This window comes from Pinus tabuliformis, chromosome 9 (genome assembly GCF_031772625.1).
Source record: "Pinus tabuliformis cultivar Carrire ecotype Pingquan chromosome 9, CPIR1, whole genome shotgun sequence".
Taxonomy (NCBI): domain Eukaryota; kingdom Viridiplantae; phylum Streptophyta; class Pinopsida; order Pinales; family Pinaceae; genus Pinus; species Pinus tabuliformis.
In genome coordinates, this window is record NC_142307.1 from 1,452,126,216 (window position 1) to 1,452,151,772 (window position 25,557).

Sequence of the window (25,557 nt, forward strand, 5' to 3'; positions counted from 1 at the left end):
TATGTTGCCTTTCTTCCAACTCCTCTGAGTCTCTTTACTTCCCTCTTAGGAGTCCTCGGTTCGACTCCCTCTGAGTCTTGATTTCCTTTCTGGAAATCCCTCCTCCTTAGCCTTGCCCTGTTAGGTACTGTTCTAACCATAGTACCCCACCATCTTCGCTCCGCAAATTATCCGCAGCCTCCTATACCCCAGCATCTTGAAGGACTAAGCCTCTAGGCTCTGCGCAATCCCGACACCAGCAAAATCTGCAACTCTTGGCCACAAAGTCGATCCTTCCTGACTGAGAAAGATGACTGGGCACTACGTAGGTCAAGTCTTTTCCTCTTTGCCTCTGCGCTGATCCTCCTCCTGGCTCAAACTGATGATGCAGACCCTCTGCGTCACCCCTTCCTTGCTTCTTTCTGCTAGGAACAACTTCTGTCACTCGGGACAGTTGTTTCTGCTGCTACTACTCTGCTCGGCTGATGCCTTCAGTCATCCTGTGATCTGCAACCACACTCTGATACCATTTTGGAATTTCTAAGTTTAACCTATTAGAAATTCTTTCTGTACTATTTGGTTTATTTTTTCCTACTTGTTTAATTACTTAATAAGTTATTTACCATGTAAATACTAAAAATAAACACAAGTACAGTATCAATATCTACAGATCGTCAACTAAAAGAAAACAAGCACACAAGTGACACCATTATTTTTGGAACAATGTCCCCGGAAAAACCCAATGCGGGAAAATTGGTGCAGCTATTCAGAGGATTTTATTATTATGCAGTTTTCATAATACAACCAGGGTGCCAGAAATGGCTCACCCAACAGAGAATGCCCTTGGCAATAGTACCTCCCCTTGGAAACAAATATTGTGGCTAATTAATCACTGGATGAACGATCCCACAGCAAAAATTGCAGCTTCTGCTGCTCTACATCACTCTGATAGGGACTACGTCACCTTATCTGACTCTCCAGCTCCCAGTCTGTCGCACGAAATCCTCCAGTGCTGCCTCTACGCCCTGCGTCAACCTCTCTGGCCTCTGCGTCAACCCCTAGACCCTCTGTGCCTCACACGTTGGCCTCTTTGGCTCTGCGCAGCTCCTGGCTGCCTCTGCGTAGCCTTTAGTTGGCTTTGCATCAACCTCTCCCGGCTATGCGCTGATCCTCCCGGTACTGACTCTGCCTCTCTGCTATGTATTCACTGCTCCTCAGCTGCAACTCAAATCACTCACTCGATTTCCTCAGCAAACCCTGCCCCAAAAAATCGAATTCTTGATCTCTCTTGGTGTGTTCTCCAATTGACCCTCAAGCCTCTTCTTATACTTTTCTCGTTGGTCCATTAATGGCCGAGATTAAATCTCTAATCAACGGCGAAGATTAGATTTGGCTTGATCCATGACTTTTGGAACCTTCTAACCAAGTTTTATATTAATACCCATTAATATTTTATTTTTCCTAAGTTTAGACTTAGGAACTCCATTAAAAATATTAATTATTTTAATATCTCCCAAACCGGTTAGAATCTGCCCAAACCATTTCTTGGCTAGAGCACATCCGATGCTACCCCAAATCAACAACAGAAACTGAGGCAATTAAGGTTGTTTGACCTGCATTAACCATAGGGCTGACTGAAGTTTGACCAGGGTTGACTGAGCTTTTGTGGATTGTTTTGGGTTGACTTTGACCCTTCTTGAAGGTTGAATTGGACTGTTGTTGACCGAGCTGCTTGGAGGAAGTTTTGTTGTTGATTTGACTAGTGTTGACTTTCTGGTTAGAAATGCAGTTGATTGTTTTTGACTACTTATTTTGATAGGGTTGTTTTGACTGTGTATTGGGCAAGTAAATTTGATCTATGTACTCTCTCTCTCTGTTGAACTATTGAATAATAATAAGAAGATTTGATCAAAGGGTTTTCCCCACATTGGGGTTTTTCCCTGGCATCCGCCAAATCTTGTGTCCTCTTGTCTTGGCTTGTCTTTTGTACATGTTTTTATGTTCTATCTACATTTACTGTCAATGTGATTGCTATTGGAAATAATTGGAAATTATCATTGGGCTGGTAAAGGAACATTGAAGTAAATTGTGCTAAAGCATCATAGAACATACCATTGTTATCTAAAATTAACAACCTAGCTCAACCCGTCCCTTAGGAAAACCCTCCTTAGGTTAGCAACATGTATTTCTCAGTCTTAAAGCAAGAGGCAAGGCCACTGAGGCAATAGTCAGTGGATTTCTTGACAGTTTCCCCGAAGCACTGCCACTAGGATAAGGATTTTTACCTTTAGGCAAGTGTTTGAGTCATAACAAGCCACAATTTCCATCTTTTCCTCAATAGGATAGACTCCAATTTGAACCTTGATTTGATGACATGCACCCAATGGTAAGAGACCAGTCTTCGGTCCTTCCATCCACTTTATTTATGCAACCATAAGAACTATTTTGCTAAAACCATCTCTTCATTTCACCTTGTACTTTCTTGCACCAGTTCTAGAAGTCTTGTTATGGGAGAGCCCCACTTAAGCCGGAGGAGAGACGGCCTAAAGTGCGAAAGAGGGTTGGTTAGGTGATAGTGGCTTCTCTCTTAGTTTGTCCAAATCCTTGCTTAAGCTTTAGGACTTTATGTCAAAAAGTGAGGTTTTGTGTGATAATAGGTATTAACATTGATATTTACGTTACTAGGGCAGATTTACTGCTGTCATAAATTGAGTTTGAAATCTGGTTTATGCACGATAAGACTTCCCTAGAGGGATGAAACTCGTTGGCACCCATTTGGTATCTTTTCTTGGATTTCCTTTTTGAATGGTGTTGAAAAGAAAGTGAATATCATCTGCTGCTTGCAGTTGTTATATAATATATTTGAGATCAGCCTGAAGACTATAAATTCACAGGGACTGGATTTGGAAAACCTTTAAAGATGAAATCTCTAAAATTGCATTAAAGCTTAAATTTTGGAAAATTTCTACATGCTACCAAAGCTATTTTGGTTGAGATCGCTCTTTTGGTGAAATAGGGAGTTATTATTTCAATTGTGGTGTACCTCGAAGAGGTGCTTGACATTGTTGAGGTTGTTTTAGATGTTTGAGGTTGTTGGATGTGAAACCTTAGGTCAGTTTAGAGAAGTACTAGGACCATTGGAAGAGCTATGTCTACTTCATTAATTTTTTATTTTGCATTTGAGAATTATTTCAGGATGTGTCAAATAACTCTCAATCCTAGTTAGTCTAACAGGTTGGAAGGGGCTTCCAATTTTGTTCCTTGGAATCTTAGCTTTCAGATGTTCATGGAGGAAGCTGATCTTTAGAAGCATATAGTGATTGATCCAACATAGTTGATTGCTCATTGTAAGAAAGAGGCCAAGGAAAAGAGTCATTTGATTTGATGAAGGATCATTTCATCCTAAACATTGTAGAGAATACAACGAATAAAGACATGTTTGGGGCGGTGGATTATTTGTTTCAAAGCTCTTGTAATTCTCGATAGATGCTCCTCCAAAACATGCTTTCAACCAATGTTGCAAATATAATTTTGGGGAATATATCGCCATGCTCTGAAAGAAACGCATTGAAAATATTTTAAATTATTGGAAAATATCAACAAAAATAAAATTGGGCATAACTTTTTTGGAAAATATCAAAGAAATCAATGCCATGTAAACTTGAGAGAAATCGGAAATATTGGAGGAATTAGAGATATTTGAAACATTTCTTTCAGCCATTTGCATAAGCAAGCTAGACACTATGGGAAGAAAAATTACCAAGATCATATAATGGAGAAATCATTTGGCTAACATTGGGAAAAAGGTGGAGGATAAGGAGTTGGTATCCATTGCTTTGAATGGACTTTTACTTTCCTAGAGGCCTTTTATTCAGGATGTTTATGCTAATGAGAATATTATAGCTTTTGCAAAGCTATGGAATGATCTTCTATAGAAGGAATTCAAGATACAATCCTTTTTAGGGAAACATGAGCAAGTAGATGATATTTCACTCGTTGGGAGGACAATAAAGGGTAGAAAGAAAAGGCTACAAGAAGAAGATACAAGTATAGGAAAGAAGGATTTGAGTAAAGTGATATGTTTTCAATTTCATGGGATGGGAAATTATGCCAGCCAGTGTCCATTGAAGAAGGAAAAGGGAAAGAAACAAGTCGTAGTTGGAACTACAGTAGGTGTAGAGGAGGATTCCTTTGAGTATGAGACTACCTTCTCCATGGTCTTTTGTTTATGTTTTAACATTTTGTAGTGTTGAAAGGTATGTGGTTAGTGGAGCTTTGAGATATATGACCTATGATAGGTCACTCTTCAACAAACTTCAACACTAAGAGGGAGGTATAAGTGTGGAATTGAGTGATGATGCTACTTATCCTATGAGAGGAGTTTACTCCATTTCCTTATGGATTCCATTAGATGAATTTCTTGAGGTCAATGATGTTTTCTTTGTTCCTAGTTTAAAGAAGAATCTTCTTTCAATTTCTTGAATGGAAAATGTAATGTAGAGTTGCATTTGATGGACAGTATTACATCATCAATGATTGTAGTCTAGCTTGTATGAGTAATTTGGTTAGAGGCGAGAGACAGAATTTCCTTTACAAGGTATTTGTTGATCTAGTGGAACTTGGACATTCCAATGAGAGGCTGGAATAGCCTTCTAGTTTTGAGGAGATCTAGGAGAAGTGGTAGGAGGCCGTACAAGAGTATAACTAATAATGACAAGGAGAACATACTGAAGCTAGTGGGCAAGTCTATAATTAATTCAAAGTGTGAGGTTTTAGTGATAAACCCCAAGGTTTCACTTGTTGAGGAGGATTAAAGGAGAGATGCCTTTCTTGGAGTCAAGGAGGCTTGCTAGTTTTGACGCTAGCTTGTGGAAGATCCAGGGGTTTCATGTTTTTCCCCTAACTAGGGTTTTGGAGGGCTAGAGCATTGTACTAAACTTAGGATGAGGGTATGGTAAGTACATATACTTCATTTTTATACATATAAATGAATTTTTCAGCTGCCCAAAATTTTCTAGTTTCAAATTCATTTTCCTCTATCTTTATCTTCATGGTTTGGTAATTTTCAGCACTAGTATTTCTTGCCGATTTGACAGAAATTAAAAATGAAATTGTTAAGTGTGTTAATTTTGATATTGAAGGTATTAGAGTAGATTTACTACTTTAATTACTTTATCATAAAGTGAATTTCAAATCTGGTTTATGCATGATAAGATTACCCTAGAGGGCTGAAACTCGTTGGCACACATTTGGGATCTTGTCTCTTAGATTTCCTTGTTGGTTGATATTGAAAAGAAGTGAAATATTTTTCACTGCTTGATGTTGTATTATTATATTTCATATCAGCCCTAAGGTTGTAAATTCATAGGGAATAGATCCAGAAAACCTTTGGAAAAGAGGTGAAATTTATGAAATTGCATTAAAGCTTGAATTTTGGAAATTTTCTACACAACTATCTAGACATTCTTCACTACTACATTACTACTATAAACATTTTCCACCGGGTTTAGTGTGATTAAATCTCATCAATGATGCCAACGGTTAGTCCCATTACATCTAGGTATGCCAAAGAACATTTAGAAGTGGTTTATCTTTTTTGGAAAGGTATATAGGACACACAATTGGATACAACTCACATGCTAAGTTGTCTTTCAGTCCTAATGACGCCACACACAAAAACATGCATATATACATGTTGGCTTAGGATGTGAATAATTTTTTTTTTTCATTTCTGTTGTATGCATATGTGATAAATTGGCCATGTTAAGCACATTACCTATGGTAATTGGTTGTCTTGATAGATCCATTATCTGTAAATGCTAAGTGATAGTGTTTATAAGATTTTAAATCTATTTTGCAAAAAGAAACCTCCTATCCAGGTGATTTTCCTCGTGTCATTTTCTTTCTTTGTTCATTTTCATTTCTGCAAAAAGGCGGAAGTACGAGACTTGAGTATAGATTAAATGTAATTTGATTCCCGGAAAATTGAAGAAGAGATCACAAAGAAAGTATGCAAACTAACCCATAAACCGGAGCCATTGAATCTTATATTCAAATATTTCATTGTAAATAAAATATAAGTAAGAAATATAAGAATGAAAATACTAAAGAAGTATGGTAACACAATAAAAAGGCCAAAACCTATGGTTCAAACAACTAATCAAAATTCAGTAATATCTTTACCAGAAAGGAACTGGAATCTACACTGAAGTACTTGCCTTCGAGATTGAAGCAATGTTCGTGACATAGTGGATCGGTTGGATCTTGTCTCGAGAATGAAACGTAGTATTGCATATAGAGCGTATCTTTAAACAAAATGAAAGTCATGTTATACTCCTTCAAATTAGGGGGTAAATCCCGATACAACACAAAAATCTATTCTAAGATGTGTTTATCCTTTGCTGCAAAGAAAAATGATGACATATTTTACTGAATAAATGGTATAAAAACGATTATCATCTTGCAAGACAAATGAGACTTACAGCTGCATTTTAATCATATACATTAAATGTGGATTTCATCAAAGGTCATAGGTTTAGACTAACCGAAACCAATATATATGGAGCTATCCATCCATTAATGCATGGGGCAGTATATGCTACCCATCAGATTTAAGGTGGCATATACTACCTGGCCCATTAATGGATGGATAGCTCCATATATATCCTTCACCTTAGAGTAACAACAATTAGACAAATTAATATGAAAGAATGTGCACATGTGACTAAAATAAACAAGAGGGGACCACTCATAGCGACACTGCTAAGAACAAAGACAATGGGATTAAGCTTTTGCTCAAACAACACTCAATTGATAGAGATGACTAGGACAACCATATCAATAAATGTGGTTGATATATGCCGATAGGCGTCAACGGATATGAATTTAATATTAATATTAATATTAATATTGACATTAATAAATATATAAATATAATAATAATACAATAATAATAGCTATATTATAAAATAGCATTATTATTGTATTATAAATATGATAATAATTATAATGAAAATTTATAATTATTATTATTATATGATAATATTATTGATATTATCAGTAATATAATAAATATTGATATTATTAACCAAAGAGATTATTAATATTATAAACCCAATGCATTATAAACCCCAGGAAATAATATTAAACACAAAGGATTAATATTATAAACCCAAGGGATTATTATTATAAACCCAAGGGATTAATATTGAGACCCTAAGAAATTAATATTATAAACGTAAGCGATTATTAATATTATAAACCTGAGGATTTTATATAATAAACCCAATGGAATATAAACCCAAGGGATTTATATTAAACCCTAGGATTAATAGTATAAACCCCATCAATAATATTATACCCTAGGAATATCAACCTTTAGATTAATAAACCAAAGGTATTGATATTATAAGCCCAAGGCACTCATAAACCTAAGGGATTAACACTAAAAACCCAAGGGAATAATATTAAACCCAAGGGATTAATATTGTAAAGCCAAGATATATATACCCTAAGATAAATATTATAAACCCTAAAACAAACATGGTTAACCATGGTTGATTTTCATATTGAGACAATCTTTGTTACAATGCGACGTTAGACCATGGTTGACCGTGATTGATTTTCATATTGAGGGAACTTGTCACAATGCGACGTTGGACCATGGTTGACCATGGTTGATTTTCACATTGGGACAATCTTTATGACAATGCGACATTGAACCTTGGTCGACCATGATTGTCCATAGCTGACCATGGTTGATTTTCATATTGAGACAATCTTTGTCAAAATGTGACGTTGAACCATTGTTGACCATGGTTAACCATGATTGACCATAATTGACCATGGTCGACCATGTTTGACCAATGTTGACCATGATTGACCATGGTTGACCATGATTGATTTTCATATTGAGAAAATCCTATGATAAACCCTAAGATAAATATTATAAACCAAGGTATATAAACCCTATGATAAATATTATAAACAGTAAAATAAACATGGTTGATCATGGTTAACCATGGTTTATTTTCATATTGAGACAATCTTTGTCACAATGTGACATTGGACCATGGTTGACCATGATTGATTTTCATATTGACACAATCTTTGTCACAATGCAATGTTGGACCATGGTTGATTTTCATATTGAGACAATATTTGTCACAGTGTGACATTGGAGCATGATTGACCACTGTTGACAATGGTAGATCATGGCTGATTTTCATATTGAGACAATCTTTGTCACAATGTGACGTTGGACCATAGATGGCCATGGTTGAACATGATTATAAACCCAAGTGATTTATATTAAACCTTAGGATTAATATTATAAACCCTATGAATAATATTATACCCTTAGATTAATAAACCCAAGGGATTGATATTATAAACCTAAGGGAATAATAAACCCAAGGGATTAAAACTAAATCCCCAAGGGATTATAAACCCAAAGGAATAATATTAAACCCAAGGGATTAATATTATAAACCCAAAGGAATAATATTAAACCCAAGGGATTAATATTATAAACCCAAAGGTATATAAACCCTAAGATAAATATTATAAACCCTTAAATAAACACCATTGTCCATGGTTGATTTTCATAATGAGACAATCTTTGTCATAATGCGACGATGAATCATAGTTGACCATGATTGATTTTCATATCGAGACAATCTTTGTCACAATGTGATGTTGGACCATGGCTGACCATGGTTGATTTTCATATTGAGACAATCTTTGTCACAATGCGACGTTGAAACAAATTCAATGGAGATATGATCCGGATTTAAACAGGAACGCAACAAATTACAGAGATAACCATATACACAAAGATGCAGCGGAAATAATACTTCATTTCATTAATGGAAAATACTGAAATATGCTTACAAACAGAAATGGCAATAAACTAGCTAGGGCGATGGTAGCTTATCTCTGAGAAGAGATGTGATGGCTACATGCCTCTGAACTGTGTTACAATGAGGCTCGAAGGCCTATTTATTGTTGAGAAACAATGGACAACCCTTAACATTCCAAAACCTAACCCTAGGAGATGAAACGCCAAACTGTGGGCCCCGTTTGGGTAAATTGGTACATCAACTTCCCGGGGTCGTAACTTTGGCATACGATCTCTGTTTGACGCGTACAATAGCTCGTTAGAAAGATCTATCCGAGCACTACCACTTTGGGAAGGGCAACATCGGTCCATGGACCCATGTTGCCCCCAGATTTCCCAAAAAACGTCGTTTAGGGCCTCAAAACGGCTCCGGAAGTTCAGGACCCGAAAAACTGCTAAAAATAGTAAGTTGTGCTACAATTAAGGAAACTGAAAATGCTGAGAAAGACAATGGTGGGGGTCCAGGTGGACTTGGCAGGTGGCCACCAATATCCACCTGGATCATTCCTCCCCCCTTAGGAAGCAATGGTCCCCATTGCGTTGAGCTCCTCCATGAGATGAGGAAACTTCTGCTGAACTTGTTCCCTGGTGAGCCACTTGCCCTGCTGAAGGAGTTGGCCCGCTTTGACAACTCGATACAGTTGGATATTCTGTTGGCGAGTGTTCTTGATCTGTGTGTCCATGATCCGATCAGTTGCAGCTTGTTCCATGCAATCTGGATTTAATTCTGTGGGTTTGAGCTGTTCTGCAATGTCGGATGTGTCTAACAATGGTGGAAAGTATGGCCGAAGGCGGTCCACATTAAATACTGGGTGCAGGCCAAGGAATGGGGGAATGCTGAGCTCAAATGCATTGTCTCCCATAGCCTTAGTAATGGTGTAAGGACCATATCGGAGTGGTCTCAATTTTCGATAGGCTCCAGTAAGGCGTTCCTTTTGCAAATGCAACCAGACTTTGTCGCCCACCTGAAACTTGTGTGGCACCCGATGTTGATCATGTCGCTGCTTGTACTTGGCATTTGATTTCTCAAGAATGTCATGGACCTGCTGGCGAATATGTTGGATTCGCTCAATGAAGCTGGTGGCCTTATCTATTTCGGACTGGACATGAGCTGAATTCATGTGAGTAGCTGCAAGTGGCATGGCCACATCAATGGGGCATAGTGGCTGGAATCCCAAACCCACCTGAAAAGGGCTATGGCCAGTGGAGCTGTGAAGAGCTCGGTTGTAGCTGTGCTGAACGTAGGGGAGGCTCTCGTCCCATGTGCGTGGATGCTTTGAGTTATACATGCGCAGAATGTGCACAATCATCCTATTGACAACCTCCGTCTGGCCATCAGTTTGAGGATGGAAGGCTGTGGACTTCGTGAGTTTGGTGTCCAGCATTGACCAGAGACTGGACCAAAAGGTGCTGAGGAACCGACTGTCCCGATCTGAGATGATAGACTGTGGGATCCCAAAGTGCACCCACACTCGTTCAAAGAAGAGTTTAGCAGTGGCTTCTGCTGTGATATTCTTCTTGCAGGCCATCATAATGGCCATCTTTGAGAACCTGTCGACGACCACAAAAACACAGTCATTTCCATGCTTAGTGGAAGGAAGGCCTGACATGTAATCCATGGAGATGGATTCCCAAGGTCGACTAGGGGTAGGCAACGGGGTATAGAGGCCTTGCTTCTTAATGGTCGGTTTGGCAATGGCACATGCAGTACATGATCGGATGTACTTCCCAACATCCTGTCGAAGATTCGGCCAATAGAAATAGTTTTGCAGTACTGCCACTGTTTTCTCGACCCCGAAATGCCCAGCAGCCCGACTGTAGTGTGCTTCCCAAATCATCTTGGCACGCTCGCTTGAAGGAACACAGAGGTGACCGAGGTGGCATAATAGGGCATCCTGGAGGTGAAAATCTGCAACTTGCCGACCCTCCAAGAGTGTCTGGTATGTGTGGCCGAATTCTGGGTCGCTTTTGTAGAGAAGTGGCCAATCAGAAGTCTCGTGCCCGCAAGAGTTGAGCACGGTGGTTAGCGCCATGATCGGTGGTCGACTGAGGCAATCTGCAACATTATTGGTGCTGCCCTTTTTATACTTGATATTCAAGTGAAACTGTTGCAGGTATGTAGACCACTTCTGATGGCGATCATTCTGCAATTTCCCTTGGGTCTGTATGAACTGCAGAGGTCGGTGGTCTGTGTGGATGACCGTTTCCTTCCCCAAAATGTAATGCTTCCATTGTCGACAGGCCTGTACAATGGAATACATCTCTTTATCATAAGTGGGGTACTTCCGGACTGTGTCTGAAAGTGTTTCACTGTGATATGCCACTGGATGTCCATGTTGAGTAAGGACTGCCCCAACAGCATAGTCAGAGGCATCTGTCTCGACCTCAAATGGTTGTTGTAAATCTGGTAACGCGAGCACTGGTGCCGTGCAGAGGCGATCCTTCAACTCCCTGAATGACTTCTGTTGAGATTCAGACCAAAAGAATTTTGCTTTCGCCCCGCCCTTGGTGACTTGACTCAAGGGCCAAGAAATATGAGAAAATCCCAACACAAACCTGCGGTAGAAGTTGGCAAGACCTAGAAAGCTGCGGAGCTCTGTTAGAGTGGTTGGAGAGGGCCAATCCCGAATGACTTGGACCTTGGCTGGATCGACATGCACCCCCTGTTCATCAATGATGTATCCCAGATACTGAACCTCGGTCATGCCAAAAGTGCATTTCTCCAAATTGGCACATAGCTTGTGTTGCCGCAGTGTTTGGAGAACCTGTCGGATGTGGTGGAGGTGCTCTTCCCAACTCTGGCTGAAGATCAGAATGTCATCCAAGTATACTACTACAAAGGAGTTGGTGAATGGCCGCAAGATGTCATCCATTAGCCTCATAAAGGTTGCAGGAGCATTCGTCAATCCGAAAGGCATGACCAACCATTCGAAGAGGCCCTCCTTGGATTTGAAGGCAGTCTTCCACACATCTGAGGGTTCAATTGGTACCTGGTGATATCCTGACTTCAGATCGATCTTGCTGAAATATTTCGCCCCCTTTAGTTGGTCTAGGAGGTCATCAATCCGCGGGATCGGGTACCTATTACGGACAGTGATCTTGTTCAGTGCCCGATAGTCAATACAGAGTCTCCACGTCCCATCCTTCTTCTGTACCAACACTATCGGGCTACCACAGGGCGAAGAACTCGGACGGATGTGACCTTTCTGCAGGAGCTCCTGAATCTGTCTCTTGATTTCATTGTTCTCCAGTACGGAGCGCCGATAAATTGGTCCATTGGGTAGCGGCGCACCTGGGGTCAGATCGATGGAGTGCTTGACTTGACAGTGCAGAGGAACCCCTGCCGGGGAGGTGAAAATGTCTTCGTACTCCTCCACAATCTTGTCCATCTGTAGCTGCCGTGCAGAGGAACCCCGTTTGGAGGCCGTGGCCACTGTCTTCTTCTTCCCTTGAGGGCGTATCATCAGGAAAACAAATTTCCTGGTTTTGGAAATGATCTTACTGCATTGTTTTGCAGTAATCAAAGAGATGGCGGCAGGTGGTGCTACCTCTGGTATCCTGAACAACTTATTTCCCAATGTAATAATAACAGCACGGGGCCTTGATTCATACACAGCATGTCGCTTCCACAAGTATGGTTGTCCTAGTAATACATCACAAACTTCAAGGGGAGCAATGTCACACAATACCTCATCCGTGAAGGGCTTGATGTTGTATGGAAGGCGACACTGCTGGCTCACGCGAAGATCTCGCCCTTGGTGAAGCCACCCAATGGTGTATGGTTGTGGATGTGCTGTGGTCGGTAAGCCCAACCACTTCACGACCTCTGCCGAAATGAGGTTCTTTTGACTCCCGCTATCAACAATGAACTGTATCGGGGAGCCCTTTACCCACATCTGGGAGTGGAAGAGACGCTCCTCCTCCTCTGGATCTTCGGGTTCATTTTTCTGGATCTTTGCGGTAGCAACAGTGGCGCTGGGATCCGCATCAATGATATGCTTCCCTTTTTCATACCCCTTATCGGGTTCTGACTCAGAGTCGGAACATGCATCTGATTCTGAAACCTTTAGCTCAGCCACCAGTGACTGCTTGGCCCGACACTCACTTGTGTTGTGAGTGGAGCTCTTATGGAACTCGCACCATTTTCCAGTGTCCTTTCTCGGCTTCGCGGCGTTGCTCTTTGCTTGCAGCTTCGGCTGGTTGTCTTGGGCTGTCCCGCCTTGGCTTTGTCCTTTGTTCTGTGGTTTAGGGGCACCTTTCCCCTGCTTTGGATTCGCAGATCCAAAGTCTCGCTTCTTTTGTTTAAACTTCTGCTCGACCTTGACGGCATACCGGTATGCTGCGCCGAGCGAGGGGATGTTTAAGAACTGTATTTCTTCCTGGATGTACTTGTGCAGGCAGCCACGGTATTTGAGTATCAAATGTTGCTCCGAATCCTTGATACCCAACTTTGTGCGAAGGGTATGGAAAAGATTGGTGAACTCCGGCACGTCTTGGTCCCTTCCCTGCCGCAGCGTGGTCCACTTTATGTATTCATCCTCATAGCTTCCGACAGGGTAGTACTGCTCCTTGATGGCATCCCGGAATGAATCCCAGGTGGGTGCGGCTGAAAACAGTGAGCCAGTACTTTCATCCTTCTGCTCGCAGTAGGTTTCCCACCAGTCCTTGACGTGGGGGGCTGCTTTGAGAAGAGCAAAAACAATCTTTTCCCGACTCGAAAATTCATGAACAGAAAAATAACCCTCTAGCAGATTTAACCATTTATCTACGGCATCGGCATCTATCTGACCCTCGAATATGGGGATTTCAAAATTAACTTGTACCTTAAAGGGTGTGGTGTTTCCAGAGGAGCTACTGGAAGCCGATGCGCCGCTTCTGGGTAGCCGCTGAAGGATCTGCGCAAAGCTGTCCATCATCGCGTTCCGTTGTCGCTCGAGCGCTTCTTCGAGCAAGATTTTGATGGGATCTCCTGCCCCCTCGTCTTTCTTCTCGTCCGCCATGGGAGGCCGTCGGGATTTGCGAGGCTGGTCTTGCAAAGGTTCAACCAGTTCAAGCCCTAACTCCTTATATCCCGACCTTGTTGGGGACATGCAAAGAAAAACAGAGAAAAAGCAGACCGCTCTGATACCACTGATCCGGATTTAAACAGGAACGCAACAAATTACAGAGATAACCATATACACAAAGATGCAGCGGAAATAATACTTCATTTCATTAATGGAAAATACTGAAATATGCTTACAAACAGAAATGGCAATAAACTAGCTAGGGCGATGGTAGCTTATCTCTGAGAAGAGATGTGATGGCTACATGCCTCTGAACTGTGTTACAATGAGGCTCGAAGGCCTATTTATTGTTGAGAAACAATGGACAACCCTTAACATTCCAAAACCTAACCCTAGGAGATGAAACGCCAAACTGTGGGCCCCGTTTGGGTAAATTGGTACATCAACTTCCCGGGGTCGTAACTTTGGCATACGATCTCTGTTTGACGCGTACAATAGCTCGTTAGAAAGATCTATCCGAGCACTACCACTTTGGGAAGGGCAACATTGGTCCATGGACCCATGTTGCCCCCAGATTTCCCAAAAAACGTCGTTTAGGGCCTCAAAACGGCTCCGGAAGTTCAGGACCCGAAAAACTGCTAAAAATAGTAAGTTGTGCTACAATTAAGGAAACTGAAAATGCTGAGAAAGACAATGGTGGGGGTCCAGGTGGACTTGGCAGGTGGCCACCAATATCCACCTGGATCAAGATACCAATTAACAAATTAGATCAAATTATTGAAGTGCAAATTAAACTAAATAGCTAGTGAAACCACCAAATAGTTAGATCAAGGCAAAAGATAAGTGATTCAAAATCTATTAGCAAATGAACACAAGATATGAGATCTAAATCTAACAATTAGATGCTATGAACTAATAAGTGCAAAATGAACAAGTTAACAATGAGATCTAATTACTAAGTTAATAAGTTAGTGATCAAATAAAGACCCTCCTACCCAAACAGGAGGTGGGATACCATGGGAATAAATCCCAAGCTCCCTCTAGGAAAAACTTCTTTTATTAAAAACCTTAAGGGGTTTGCAATGTGAATTTTTTTTTAAATATACCTCTTCAAAACACAGTGAGAGAATTTTATAATGATTTTTCAAAGATTTTAATGAAAACATTTCTCCCAAATAAGTGTTGGAAAATCAAAGTACTTGTAGGTCAATATTGATTTTTCTTATCTTGATAAATACTTGTGAAGTTTGTTCTTCTTCTTATTAGTTAATTTAGTTCTTTTTCATCAAGCAATTACCAACAATGTAAATACAAGAGACAAGACACCAAATGTAGGCTTCACGCCAAGGCAAAAGCCCACTTCTTGGGGAAAACCCAAACAATCTCCTTATAGAATCAAATCAAAATGAGATTTCTCAAGACCCTATGACCAAGTCAATCCACCTTCTAGCTACAAGTCAACACATAAAAAAACTTCTCAAGTCAACCCAACTAGATGCTAGATTCTGCAAGCTTTAAGGATGCAATCTCAGACTTCTTACTGCAACTTTCAGAACTCTATGATATATCATTGTGCCTTTCTCTAGAACTTTCGGACTGTGCCTTTCACTACAAATTTTCAGACCCCTGTGATATTTCTCTGCAACTTTTCAGACCCTTGTACTAATCTTCTGTAATTTTCGGATGTCTGAAGTGCTACTGTAATTTTAGACTTCTGTAATATTACAATGCCTCCAATCTGAGCAAACTTCAGTTAGACTTTTTTTTTTCATATCCTTTCTTTTGTGTACTTCTTGCTAGTCTTTATATGTTACTTCTTCGGTGATCGAACTGCAGATTGATGATTCCAAATAAATTTAAGTTTCCTTTACATACTTGTTTCCTCGTGTAATCACGCTGACTTGTACAACTTCTTTAGGCCGACTTGCAGATGCATCTTAAGGTGGACTTGTACCTAGAGGTCAAAGAACTTTTTGTGGACAATATGACAATATGAAATTGACTTCCTTTTGACTCATAACAAATCCTAAAGGCATGCAATGGATGCCTTGACCTATCAAGTAAGAAACCTATGCTTCTTAAACAAATATTTTTTTTTTTTCTTCATCATATATACAAAATGACATGAGTACAAAGACAATTATGAAGACCGAACCTAGTTACTTTTCCAACAATAATAAAATTGAATTTCCTCCAAAATAATTTTGCTTTCCCCTATTAGTTTTTGTAGCATTGGATGGTGTTCTAGTCTCAAACTTTGTGGAGAGGCTAAAACACAGGAGAAATCCAAAACTCAGAAATTGTTTTTGGAAATTCCACCTAAAGGTAGCTCAATTAAATTAATTGCAGTGCAGATGAGAGGGAAGACATGAGTACAAAGACAATTATGAAGACTGAACCTATGTTAATGGTTTTTTCATAGATTTAGGGTTATGCTTGCTTGCCTCTTTGCCTACCAACATTTTGTTTCTTTGTTTTTTTTCCATTTGCTATGATTTTCATGCCCATGAGCCAATGCAAGGGTTTTCTCCATATTTGGACAGCAAGCTTCATTTTTTTTTCAACTTTCTTATGCACCCCCTTATTGCCATTTTTCATTCACATTGCAAAATGCAAATAATGTAGTAATTTTTTTAAAATGATGTGGTTATTACTTATTATTTTTTGTGTCGGGGGTTTAATGCCAATTTTTTGATTTTTTTGTGCCCTAGGTTTGAATTAGTTCACTACAAATGTCAAATATGCCAAAAGGCTTGGACCCATTTTGGGAGTATGGGGAGGCTGTTGGTGGGGAAAATCGGGCATATATATCATGCAAATTGTGTGGGACCAAGATGTCAGGAGGGGTTACGCAATTGAAATACCATCTAGCTAGACTCCCTGCACATGATGCAGATTTAATGCCTTGTATGGTTTCTAGTGCGGAGTTTATACGAAAATCTCTTGAAGCAATTGTTGAACAAGACAGAAAGAAAGCTGGCTAGGGAGAGGCCACTGGTCTCAGATAGATAGCTGCTAGTTTTATTTGTTTTGCTACATATAAGTTTATAACTCATGATGATGAAATACTTTTAAAGTTTTATATATTTGATGTTATTTTGTTTGAGTCCTTGATTGGATAATTATCAGGGATCAGCAGGATATGTGATGTTATTTTGTTTGAGTCCGTGATTGGACAATTATCAGGGATCAGCAGGATTTGGTATCGCCTTTGAAGTTTGATGTATCATTTCTATTTGACATCATACATATGAGTGCTTTCTTCATATTTATGTGCCAATGTGTTTAGTTCATGTTGTTATTGCTTTATATGTTTAAAAATCTGAAAAAAAATGAATATATTATGCATTTTTAATGCTTGCTGATATTTGCCGATATTGCCGATAAGATGTTTTCTGGACTCTCGCCGATGTTTTGACGATACTGATATTTTCAACACTGGTTTCTGCTACTGAAACTGGTTCTCCACCATACCCATTTGTTCCCTGAACTAGATGAACTTAGCTCTCCTTAGAGTTTTCATGAGTATATATGCTACCTGATCTCCAATGGGAACATACAGTAGTTGGATTGCCCCACGCTGAACGCAGTCTCGGATGAAATGACATCTGATATAAATGTGCTTTGACCTATCATGAAATACTAGATTCTCAGAGAGTTTTATGCAACTCTGATTATCACAGTAAATATTGGTCGCTCTCATCTTCTTCCTGAACAAACTCACGAGCAACTTCCTAAGCCATATAGCTTCGCACATAGATATGTTGGCTGCCATATATTCAGCGTCTACTGAGCTCAGTGCTACTGACTTTTGCTTCCTGCTGCACCAAGAGACCATCCCTATCCAACACTAAAGCAGTACCCGGAGGTACTTTTCCTATCCATTGAACTACCTGCCCAATCTGCATTTGTGAATCCGCATAATGTGACGTCATCTCCTTGAGTATAGTTCAACCCATATCTGACTGCTCCACGCACATATCTAAGAATGTGCCTAGCTACTGCCCAATATACCCTTTTCGGTTCTACCATGAATTGACTAAGGGTATTGACAACAAAACAAATGTCTGGCCTAGTGTTAACCAGATACATGAGCGACCCAATGAGTTGTCTGTAAAAGGTGGGGTTGACTTCCTTGTCCCTTGATGCATCTATCTTTTTCCAATTGGTTATCATGGGCGTCGTCATGGGTTGGAAATCCTGCATTCTGAATCTCTTCAGAATATTTGTACCATATCTCCCTTGCCCAAGGAAGATCTACCATTCTTCTGCCATACTTCCAATCCTAGAAAATAGTGCATCAACCCCATATCCTTCATGTCGAATTCTTCTTCAAGGTTCCTTTTGCTGTCCTTTATGAGCCTTGATGACCTTGTCAAAAACAAGTCATCTACATACAAAACCAGAATGAGAGGCTCATTCCCTACCATCAAATAGTAGAGATTTGGATCTGCATCACTTTTGATGAATCCCAATAGTTGCAAATAACTATTGATCTGAACATACCACGACCTGGGTGCCTATTTGAGCCCGTATAGGGATTTCTTCAATTTGCATACATGAGTGTGCTTCTCATGAGTTTTGAAGCCTTCAAGCTACTCTATATACACCTCTTCTTCTATCACCCCATTCAATAATGCTATCTTGACATCCATCTAGTGAATCTCCCATCCTAACTGTTCTGCTAGGGATATAACGGATCTGGAAGAGGTGTATCTGGCAACTGGGGCGAAGGTCTCCTCATAGTCTATTCCTTCTTTCTGTGCATACCCCTTCACCACAAATCTAGCCTTGTACTTCTCTACACTGCCATTTGCAATGTACTTAATCTTGTAGATCCATCTGGAAACTACAATTGATATGTCTTATGGTCTAGGCACTACCTCCCAGACATCATTTGTCATGATAGAACTGTATTCTTTTACCATGGCATCCACCCACACCTTATGTTGTGCGGCTTCCTAAAAGCTAAAGGGTTATGAGCTACCATAGCTTGATATCTGCCAAGTTGCTTGCACTATCTCTTGTCTGTCTTAGGAGCTCCAACAAACTCCTCTGTGTCCCTCAAGGTCTGACGCACTTCCCTACTGGCTGTACCACTGGTGGTGGGGGATTCAACCAGTTCCTCCTCCTATTCCTACTGCTCCGCCTGCTGAGAACTCCCTAGATCTCCTACCCCTGAGGAGATACTGGTATTGGTCACCGTACTTGATCCCTGTGATTGTCCTCTTGCCTGTACCACTTGTTGTCCCTGCTGCTGGACTAACAAAATTTTTGTTGACTAATCACATGCAAGCATTTCTCGAGATCTTCTGAAAGCTTTGTCTTCCATGAACTTTACATCTCGCCTCACTACAATCTTCCTGCTGCTAGGAATGTAGATCCTGTATGCCTTTGAGGTCTCGCTAAATGCTATGAGGAACCCCTAGCTAGGAGATGGAGTGATGCCCAACCCATTCATGAAGCCCGGAATAATCAAAGTAGGGAAGGTAATGTCTACAATCTAATCCAATTTACTATGCTTTTCATCTGGTATGTGGCAGTAGGTCATACTCCCGAATATCCTCAAATGATTTACTTCAGGCTTCTTTCCTGTGAAGACCCCCTTTGGCGTTTTCTTCCCCAATGCTCTATGAGGTGTTCTGTTTTGAATGTACACCGTTGTGTTGCATGCCTCTGCCCATAAAAATCTAGGCAAATCCTGGTCATACAACATAGCCTTTGCAGCCCCAACTATTGTTTTGTTCTTTCGCTCCGCTACTCCATTCTGCTAAGGATTATATGGAGTTGTCCATTCTCTTTTGATGCCTTCCTTCATGCAGAAGTATGTGAAGTCTTTATCTGTGTATTCTCCACCATTATCTGAACGTAGCACCTTGATATTTTTCCCTGTCGCGTTCTCTACGAGAGCCTTGAACTCTCTGAACCGATCAAAGACCTCATGTTTGGTCTTTAAGAAATAGATCCATGTCTTCCTGGAATGATCATCAATAAAGGTGACGAAATATTCGCCACTGCTAAGAGCTCTAGTGGACATAGGGCCAAAAATATCTAAGTGTATCAATCCCAACATGCCATTTTCTCTGCTATCACTTCTAGGAAATGATGCCTTTGCATATTTCCCAAGTGCGCATCCTCTACACACATCATCGTGCTCTGTGTTGAGAACTAGAACTCCCTTTATAGTTTCTATGAGCATCCTAAGTGCTACAGGTGTAGATGTCTCATCCTCATGTGCCATAGTTCGTTAAGCTCCTTCCCACTGCTATTATTACTGCCTGTCAATGTCATTGGAGAATCAAGCTACAACTTGTATAACCTGTTGCTCCGAGCTCCAATATGTCTCACCTTCTTCCAGCTAGAGTGTTTGACATACACTTTCTTCCCGACGAAGTGTACATCGTACCCCTTGTCCTGTAATTGGGACACTGAAATTAGGTTCATACCCAATCCTTGCACATCTAGTACATTAGTAGCGTTGGTGCTAGTTCTGGTTTCTGTTTGAAATTCTATGGTGCCTCTCCCTACCGGAGTACATTTAGTTTTGTTGCCCATAGTGATCTAAAAATCCATCTGCTCCTCTTGATAGCTAGAAAAATACTCTCTAACTCCTGTCATGTGAGCTGAAGCCCCACTAACAATATACCAGACACCAGATGAAAGCCGAACTTGACAAGCACGCAAACTCATCCTCCAACCTAGAAGATAATTCTAAGGCTTCCTGACTGTTGATTCTATCCATGATTTTTTGTGCTATTTATTCTTCCCTTCCTAACGTCATTTTTGCTGCTGCAAAATACTGCATCTCAGATGGAAATCTACTCTGCAAAAGCATACTGTTGCTCCCTCTACCTCTGGCAATCCTCGATCTGGAAAATCTAATTTCTCTGTCGACTCCCTCAGAGAAATAGACTTTTCCTCAAAAACTGACTCTCTTGGCTAAGGGGACTATGCAGTCTCTTGTGTTTCGAGCAACTGCTTATGCAGTGTTACGAAGCTCCTTCTCTTCTCTACAACTGAGCTCTCTGGCTTCTATCTCTACTCTGATACCATGTGAAAATTCCGAAACTCGGAATCCTATTGCAGCAACTGATAATATTTCTTCTATTTGTTAAATTAATTAAACAAATTATTTCCAGTTTCCTACGGCAAATATTGAAACATATAGAATGCAGCCTTCACAAAACAAACACTGCGGAAGAAAATAAATACTAGAAAATCAGAGAAATTCTAACACACATAAAGATATTAACACAATTATTTTTGGACAAATGTCCCCGGAAAAACCTAATGTGGGAAAACCGATGCAGTAGATGAGGGTTTATTTATTAATTATTCAGTAGTAATTCAAGTACAAGAATTCGGACAACAAAACAAAGGAAAAATACCGAGATAAATTTAGAAACAAATTTCTCACTTTTCACAGCAACTCCCTGACCCCGAGATGGACCCTCTTCCCATACGCTAGTGTCTCTGCATCACCCTCTGCCAGTGCTCTAGTGGACTATGTCTCTCCTCATACTGTCTCCTCCTAAATTCATCCTGCACTTTTCGGACCACTATTGATACCCCCTCTCTCTCCCCTGCAACTCACCCTCTGGCTCTATCTCCTCTGCTGTGTTGATTTCTGGTAGCATCAAATGTGCTCTAAGCCTCAAAATTTGCAAGGAGGCTAGGACACATGTATTCCACAATACCCATAAATTGTTTTGGGGAATTCCACCCAGAGACAGTTTTATTAAAATAACTAATTACTTTTAATGGATGCCTAAGTCTAAACTTAGGAAATTAAAATAATTAAAGAATATCAATCAAACTAAGGGTGAAACTTCTAGAAGAAGATGAAGATTGAGTCCAAATGATCTGAGCCATCGATTAGAAACTAATCTGGGCCGTTGATTATTCAATTGGAGGATTATAAGGACTTTGATGGGCATTTGGAAAATACATCGAGTGAGAGATCAAGAGATTGATTTCTGAAGAGAGTAGTGCAACAGTTGCGGAGAGGTCATCAAGGAGCTTTCATGCAGTGAGGGGCAGGGATAGTTTTCCAGTTGGAGAGGTTCCTGATCTGGGGATACATTGCAGAGGAGGCAGAGAGAGATCCAGAAGAGGCAGCGCAAAGCCACGCTGGATAGCGTAGAGCCACGTTGAGGCAGCGCAGAGCCTGAGAGGAGATCCAAATTTGTTGGAGAAGTTCAGTTTCAGAGCCAGAAGCCGGGGTGTGAGATCGAGAGGGCAGAAAGTTGAAGTTCCAAAGGAAAATAGATTAGCTAAAGGATTGACACAGTTCCCAAAAGTTGTGACGCAAAGCAATGCAGAAACTGTGCAGAGGCAGCTAGGGGCTAGTCATTCAATGGCCAGATCAGTACTAGATTGCCAGTGATAGTGTGAGGTATATCTCACTCATCTCGTTGCCAGTCATATTCTCTGTATTGGATAGCCAGTAAGGCATCCAAAGATTGTATTAAGAAAACTACTGCTTAATAATACAAACCCTCAGTTGCTGCACCAGTTTTCCCGCATTGGGTTTTTCCAAGGACATTTGTCTAAAAATAACAGTGTCATGTGTTGTGTATTTCTTTCTTGCTCAGTTTCTTGTTTTCGTATATAATTTAATTAGCAAAGGTTGTAGTGTATTGGTTTCGATATTTACCATAGAACACAGTAAATAATTTGTTCAGTTATTTGACAAATAGAAGAAACTTAATCAGTTGCAGCAGTAGAAATTTGGGTCTTCCAAATTTTCACCTGATATCAGAGCGTAGGTGAAGCAAGAGAGGAGATCAGAAGAGCTCAGCGCTGAAGAGGAGGGAAGTCGAAGTGTTGCATAGGCAACAAATAGAATCCCCAGAGGGATTGCGCAGTCCAGGCCTGAAGGGAAAAAATTTCGTGGGAAAATCTCTCTCTAAGTGAATCGACAAAGAGAAAGATTTACATATCGAAGTTTGTCAGTGTTAGAGGGAGCAACGCAGAAGCATCATCACAGAGCAGTTTTCTAGTGAGACACAGTTTTCTGCAGCAGTTGTTAGGGAAGAAAAGTGTCAAAAGGAAGAAGGAGACACTGTTGAGTGAATTTCTTCCTCAGAGAATTCCTAGCCAGGGAATTCGATTTATCTATCGCTAACCAGAAGAAGAGGAGCAGATCTACTAACCCCAGCAAGGAGTGCGTGTTGGTTTTTGGTAGCATTGGATGTGCTCTAGCCTTGAAATTTTGAGGAGAGGCTAAGGCATATGATATCTCCAAGACCCAGAAATCATTTTGAGAAATTCCACCCGGATAAGGAGTTATTAAAATAATTAATATTTTTAATGGGTTCCTAACCCTAAACTTAGGAAAATAAAAATATTAATGGGTATTAATAAAGATAAGGGTGAGAAGCTTCTAAGAGACGAGGATCAAGTTTGTTTTAATCTTAGCCGTTGATTAAAGATTTACTCTCGGTCATTCATTCATCAACAGAAAAAGTATAAGAGAAGACTTGAGGATTATTTGGAGACACACCGACAGATACCCAGTATCTCAAGGAAAATCAATTCTCAAGTAAAGGAGATCGATTTCAGAGGGATAGTTTTAGGGTGGAGGAAGAGGAAGGCATTAGCAACATGCAATGACTGAGGAGGAGGTGACGCAAGGACAGTGGGAGACAACAACGATAGAGACGCAGTCCAGAGGAGAGACGTAGCCCTCACGTAGGCTGACGCAGAGCCACTCAGAGCCACGCTGGACCATGCAAAGTGATGCAGAGGTGACGCAGGAGTGGGAGCAAGGTCTCCAAAGTGTTAGATAGTCTCAAAGGGAAAGTCTCAGATGTTTTCTTTCAGTTTATCTGTAAAATCATTCCTTGTAAAAGCAATTGTTGTTGAAGATTAATAAAGCCCTCATCTGCTGCACCAGTTTTCCCGCATTGGGTTTTTCCGGGGACAATTGTCCAAAAACAACTGTGTTGATGTGATTGGTTCTTGTGCATGTATTTTTTTCTCTAGGTAATTATGTGATAACTGCAGTAGAATTTATTTTAATATTTGTTGAAGGGATTTTGTAAATAACTTATTGTGAATAATAAGTAGGTGAAACAAATCAGTTGCTGCAGTAGAATTTTAGTTTAGAAATTTTCACATGGTATCGAAGCAAAGATTCAGCAACAGGAGAGGAAAATCGACTATGGGTCAAGAGCATGATGCAAAGGCACCCACTCAAGGGAACTCAAGCAGATTTCTAGAACAATGCACAAGGGACAGGAATTACGATTATTCTATGTTAGCTTCCAGATTGGAAGAAGAAGTCGCTTGCTTAGAAAGCTTTGCCTCCTCTAAGGTTTGGTATATAGACAGTGGAGCTTCCTGGCATATGACAGGAATCTGAGAATATTTTTCAGATTATCAGGAAGAAAGAATGAATTTTCAGATCACCATGGGAAATAAGGCAAAGTGTACTCCAGTAGGAAGAGGTACTGCAGTCTTTCATACTGAAGCAAGAGAGCGGCTTTGAGCAACCAATGCACTGTATGTGCCAAGATTGAGGATGAACTTACTCTCCATATCTCAACTTCAAAACAAGGGCTATGATGTTTTCTTCATTGAGGAGAAAGTATATGTCAAACACCCGAGTTGGAAAAAGAAGGCCCAGATTGGAATCAGAAGTAACAGGTTGTACAAGTTGCAGCTAAAATCACCAATGGCACTAATAGGCAATAATGGAGACAAAGATTTAAATGAACTATGGAACAGGAGGATGAGGCACTTACACCATGGGGCTCTGAGAATTCTTAGGAAAACAGTATCAGGAGTTCCAAACTAAGTACCGAACGAGATGATGTATGCAAAGGGTGTTCTCTGGGCAAGTATGCCAAAGCAACATTTTCCAGAAATAACAATAGGGCTAAAAGTGTGCTAGGATTGATACACTCAGACACGTGCGGACCGATGTCCACAAAAGCTCTTAGTGGTGCCAAATACTTCGTCACCTTCATCGATGACCATTCGAGCAAGACTTGGATCTACTTTCTAAAAACCAAGGATGAGGTTTTTGGTCAATTCAAAGAGTTCAAGGCCCTAGTGGAGAATCTGACAGGAAAGAAGGTAAAAGTGTTGTGCTCAGACAATGTTGGAGAGTATGTTGACAAGGACTTCACCGATTTTTACGCTAAGGCATCAGAAGAGAGTGGACAACTCCCTAAAATCCAGAGCAGAATGGAGTAGCATAAAGGAAAAACAGGACTATTATGGAAGCAGCTAGGGCAATGTTGTATGATCAGGATATGCCTAAATTCCTGTGGGCAGAAGCATGCAACACAACAGTTTATGTCTAGAACAGGACTCCACACAGTGCATTGGTCAAAATCACTTTCGAGAAGGTCTTCACTGGGAAGACACCTAAAGTCAGTCATTTCAAGATATTTGGGATTTTAGCGTATTGTCGTATACCCGAAGAAAAGAGAGAAATTAGATCAAACTGCTGAGAAAGGATATCTTGTGGGATATAGCGAGAATGCTAAGGCATATAGAATCTATCTTCGAGGAAGTAGGAAGGTAGTAGTTTGGCAGGATGTAAAGTTCATGGAGGACAGAACTTTAAGGAAATCCCGAGAAATACCTTCCGAGGAGCAGTCGAAAGACGAGCCGTTGGTCAAACCACTTCGACCAGCAAAAACTAGTACCAGAAATTCTCTT

General features: G+C 40.4%; 1 pseudogene across 1 annotated transcript in view; it reads right to left on the reverse strand.

The window, feature by feature from the left end:
• Positions 1-25,557, reverse strand: part of LOC149154057 (insulin-degrading enzyme-like 1, peroxisomal) — a 681,568-nt pseudogene that overhangs the window by 369,478 nt on the left and 286,533 nt on the right. The window contains exon 13 of the transcript XR_016262205.1: positions 6,198-6,284. The product of XR_016262205.1 is annotated as an insulin-degrading enzyme-like 1, peroxisomal (transcript). The remainder of the gene's footprint in view (positions 1-6,197; positions 6,285-25,557) is intronic.